The sequence below is a fragment of the Pararge aegeria genome, chromosome 17, assembly GCF_905163445.1.
Source record: "Pararge aegeria chromosome 17, ilParAegt1.1, whole genome shotgun sequence".
NCBI classification, from domain to species: domain Eukaryota; kingdom Metazoa; phylum Arthropoda; class Insecta; order Lepidoptera; family Nymphalidae; genus Pararge; species Pararge aegeria.
The window spans coordinates 13,326,176-13,331,725 of record NC_053196.1 but is presented as its reverse complement, the minus strand read 5'-3'; the positions used below and the strand labels follow the sequence as shown (position 1 = coordinate 13,331,725).

Genomic DNA, 5,550 nt, shown 5'->3' with positions numbered 1-5,550 from the left:
TTTAAGCACGTACAAGATTTGATCACTTAGCCCACACACAGTTAGTTAAAATTTTGTTAGCAGCTGGTTAAAATTTCGGTGCGACCGGCCGAATCGTGGAATGCACTCGAATAATGCATGCGCGCACGCACGCCGCGACGCGCCGCGGAGATCGATGGCTCGTATCGATCCAATCGAGTCGTGATCTCGATTACGTTAGCATTCGAAAGCATAGCCGTTTATGTAAACCGGCCTTTTGTTGTTCTAAAGTTAAAAAGGCCACGGCTCTGTCTTATAAAAGCCAATTTAGTTGGGCCACAGCTTTAACCTTAGCGGATGTCAAAACGCAATTTTAAATTTTTTATTCTGTAATTCTTATGAACGCATCAAAAGTGCCATCTATGGGCCTACATGAATAAAGATATTTTTGACTTTGACTTTGTTAACATGTGGGGTAACCACACCAGCAAATTTGACCCCAGCTGCCATCGGTTACCCAACCTATATATCCTGCCATTACCCTGCCAAAATACGATTTTATCTATAAGACTCGTTTTTTATTTTAACGCGATCTTACTAGACGTCTTGACAAAAGCCCTGGCCATGCGGCTAGAGTTTAGCCGGTGTCGCAAAACGGCCAAGGTTTTGAGTCTTATTTAGTGTTCGCAGGTATTGCGAGATTTGTTTTAACGTGCCATAATTATGGGCGAGCTTTGTTTATAAAATTATCATACAAAACTTCTAAATAGTTCTAGAACACATTCATAAAATGTGTTCTAGAACTATTTAAACTTGTTCCCCTCTAACCTATTCTCTGTGACACTTATTCGTGTCGAGACGATCTACTCAATAGGCCCATAAACTGATATCCCATGGACTCGCTGTGCTTCCGTTTTTCGCATTACGCACCTCAAAATTCGGGAATTCAATTCTGGCTTCCGGTTCCGCGTGCACAAAAGTACTCACATAAAGGTAACCTATATATATGAGCGCTGTAAATATAAAGCGGTAAAAGCCCGGTGGGTAGGACTTCGACTTCACTTTCGGGGGACCGAGTTCGATTCCCAGCACGCACCTCTAACTTTTCGAAGTTATGTGCGTTTAAGCAATTCGAATATCACTCGCTTCAACGGTGAAGGAAAACCTAAGACCTAATCTCCACTACTCTTCTACTCCATAATGTTGTGTGGAGTCCACCAATCCGCGCTGGGCCAGCTTGGTGGACTACGGCCTTAACCCCTTCTCAGTTTGGGAGACCCGTGCCCTGTAGTGGGCTGGTAACGGGTTAATATGATGATGTCGTCATCATGATATATATTAGATTATATGGTATATATGGGTACTTTTAAGCATTTCTTAAGGAAGCCACCTTTACGGTATCATCACTAAAGTACCTATACTAATGTGAATTTTCTTTGGTGTTTTATTGAAACATGCCCAAATTTTTAAGGTGGGATGGCATAATTTTTTTTAATCTTTTAATGCGCATCCATGCGCATAAAAATATATTAAAAAAAATCTTATAAGACCCGAAAAAACACAATGCAAATACAGAAGATTTATGCATAATTGAATAAAAGCATTTGTTAATTTGCTATACTCCGCGAACAGCAGGAGAATCTGTATGGTGTAATTTATAATTTCTTCAATTCGTATACTCCACACTAAACAGATCCTCGGCAATGTACCCTCTACGCACGTTTCGCTCCGAAACCGGAGCATCCTCAGGAGACTTTGACTTAACAATTATTCATTGTAAAGTCAACATCTAAATCAAATCAATAAATTTTTTTAAGGTTTGTTTTTGGACTTTGACTTTTGATATTTGACTTTCATACTGAAGAAATATTTAGTTTATAATTAACTTCATTTGCCCACTTGCTGGCCCGTAACAGTTATTGTAAGTTTTGTCCCAAATCCAGTTTAGTAATTAAGTGGGTACCCTTAAAATAAGTAGTGTAGGCAGTGCCTTTTTGCATATACCTCTCAATACTGTGGGAACACTAGTGCCACTTGTATCAGTGTGAAAGTAACAAAGTAAAACGAATTAAGTAAATTTGCGCACGGCTATCAAGTATAGGACATACAAACAAGCGTCCATTAGGTATGTCCTATGGCGGAAGAGCACAGAAATCGGTAACAACCTTCGACATCACACGAAGGCGCAGTGATGTCCTCTAAGATCTTTTATCGATATCGATATAACAAAAACCTTTAGTATTTGATAATCGTTATTAAATTTAGCCGTTTCTTAATATCTTCTATAAATCGCAGTGGTCATATATGTAATAAAAAAAATTGCAATTAAGATGGGAGTGCTTTTATTTTATGAGTAAGTTAACAAAATAAATAATAACTCTAGAATAAAAAAAATACATTATACCATATAAATATATAGTTTTAGTAAATGCATAGTTTGGATTTGCTTCGCAATTGGTTCTGCTTGGTCACGCGGCAAAACTTTCTTTCAAAAGAATAATGTGAGAAAAATCAAGACATCATTCTAATAAGAAAAGATAAAGTTCACGTACAATATATTTTGCATATTGCCTCCTGTGAGGATTGAACTCACGACCCCTGGTTTACGAGACCAGTGCTCTACCACTGAGCTAAAGAGGCGGTGTTATTAGTATCAAAATACTTGATTATAAGAAATGTATGTGTTATAAGAAATGTAACCTATACGAGTAATTTGAATTAAGTAATTAAACCATAAAGTCTAACCTTTCCTTCATATTTGATTTGAAAAATTAATCGATATAATAAAAATACTTTCGATAATCGATATTTTATCTTAAAATTATTTATGCTAAGGAAATAAAACACAAGTTTTATCTATAAAATCATCTTACCTAGATCTAGAACAAATTACTAGTCTAGTTAAAATGCCGTACCTATGAAGGTGCCAAACTTTATAATTAGACATTGATTTATTATTTTACAATAATTATAAAAAACTCTTACAATGTATTCAAAAGCAATCTAACTGTATACATTATAAGCAATACTAATATATTTTATGAGAGACCTGAAAAAAATAAATAAACATACATAAATTTAATGACGAAGTATATTAAGTCGTTTTAGATATAATTTAGTGTAAAATAAGTAACTTATGGATTTTATGGGAATAAATTTCTTCAAACCTAAAACTAAATACCAATGCTTAAATCAACGTTCAACTTTAAATGAAACCACAGTTATCTGGACGTAGTCACGTCCGTAAAAACGTATTTAAAGCAGTCACATTATTAACCCCCAGCTCGTTCCACCTAATTGAGACGGCCTGGCAAACCAACTAAGATTCCCGTAGACCCTAAAAATAATTAAAAACTCCGACCATTTAACCGTGGTACGTTAAATCTCATCTTGGAAGCTAGATAATTATCCTGGCGACACTCCAAAGTGTCGCGCTCATTTCAATTAGCTCTCTTAAATATTCAATGTCTTTAAAATAGGCTGCGCGATTGCACGCCCCCTTCCGGAGAGTCTAGGAGTTACATTTAGAGGTTAACCGTTAAGTTTAGTCTTTTACGACTTGAGTTTTACGAGTTCAAAATCTCATAACACTGATTTTAGGTAATAAAAGCTGGGGTTTGGTTTGTTTATGTTAGCTTTTTGATTTAGTCCACCTGCGTAACATCTTATTACGATATTATTTTTATGTGCCTAGTATTTACTAGTATTATCTGAGTGAAAACGAGTTGAAAATTATTATTATTTGTTTATGAAATCTAGGATACTGTATGTTCAAGAAATTGTATTTAATTCAGTTTTAACGAGTTAGAGAAATCCAGACATTTAATCTTACAATCAATAATACATGATATATTTGATATACTTTTGTCATTTATAATAATGGTCGAAACTAATATTACTTAGCTGAGAAGCTGCTTAATGGAAAAATGTTTTGTGTTGGGTACTCCATTTGTCGATAAAGAATAAAGGCTGTATAGTATTACATACACATATACACACTACAACCAATAGGAGCGGAGCATCAATATGACATATGTCTATCTTGTGAGGTTTTTTTCCCTATTGCACTTCGATTTGGTTTCTACGTGACATTGTACCGGATAGGTCAATAGCTTAGCGGCACGTGTTTCAGGCAAGCATTCCACCAGACCAGAGAAAATTCAGTAAGAAAAAATCTCTTATTTTGCCGGCGACCAAACCCCTCCCACTTAAATCCACAACGCTCACCGCCACGGAGGTTGTCAACAGCTATGGTTGACTCATATGCAGACGACATCGCGCTAGTAAATAAATAAAAAGAAAATTGTAATAAAATGTTTCCTATTATTGTTAAATTTAGAACAGATAAACAACGAACATCTCTATCCCTATCCCTATCCCTATCCCTATCCCTACTAATATTATAAATGTCAATATAAGTTTGTTTGTTACGCTTTCAAGCAAAAGCTACTTAACCGATCCTCATGAAACTTTGTACACATCTTGGAAGTGTTAGAAGTAATATAGGATACTTTTTATCCGGACATTAAACTCGAATCCTTTGGGAGAGGGGATGAAAGTGTTTGAGAATTTCACACCATAACTCCGACAAATTATAATCGATTTAAATAATTATTTTTGTACTATAGAGGTTATAATATGTGTTTAATTTTCCTTTGCCCAAACTTCATGTAGATCTAATGAATGTGGTTGGAGATAGAGGACAGAACTCCTCAACGGACAGTAGCAAACCCCTAATTTAAGGCTTAGCGATACTGAATACTTATTTTTTAGAACTTCAACTAAATTGAATGCCACATCAAAAAACTAAATCAAACGCAGACGAAGTCGCGGGCAACAGCTGGTTCTTAATAATTAGTTTAAAGGACACCACTAGCCCCTATACCGTTGGCATACCGAAACTTAGTATCACAATGCGCAAACTCATCTATCGCGTATCGGTAAATCGATAACGTATCGATGTGCACGCATCGATAATTGGCGGACGCGCGCGGAATGCCCCATCACTAGACGCACGCGGACTGATGATCATTGCTAGCGCATGCTCTCTATAAATAATATGTTGTAAAACGATTTTCGATAGATTAATCTGAATCGTGCGCGCGGTCGTGCGCTGCCGCCAGAGGGATCTATTGTGGATCGATAGTGTGTTAGGAATGTCGGGGAATAACCTGTTTATTATTTTTTCTAATTTCTGTTTCATTCGTCGATGAGAAAACTCTCCTTCTTCGACTTGCACCCTCGGGTGCAACATCGCCCTCTGTGCTACTACTACCTAAATTATATCTTCCCCTCTCTCCAGTATAGTGATTTTGGATAAAACCCTCCCATTGGGAGTAGGTCATACCCCTACAGTTTCTATGCGGCATTGCACTGGTACTCTTAATCAGTTGGCACATCTTAACTAGCCACGGCCAGTGGCGTGCACTTCATAGATGCACAAAAGCACTACCTACCCTGAAATTGCTATATAACTCGTATAAGAGGAGTCCACCAATCCGCACTTAGCCAGCGTGATGGACCTTGACCCCTTCTCATTGTGAGAGAAGACCCGTTCTCTGTAGTGGGCCGGTTGTAGGTTGTTGTGATGAC

At 37.0% G+C, this 5,550-nt stretch overlaps 1 non-coding gene across 1 annotated transcript; it reads right to left on the bottom strand.

Annotated features, from left to right (window-relative positions):
• Positions 1-2,526: 2,526 nt before the first annotated feature.
• Positions 2,527-2,598, bottom strand: Trnat-cgu. Its single transcript has one exon. It is a non-coding gene; the product is annotated as a tRNA-Thr (tRNA).
• Positions 2,599-5,550: the final 2,952 nt, after the last annotated feature.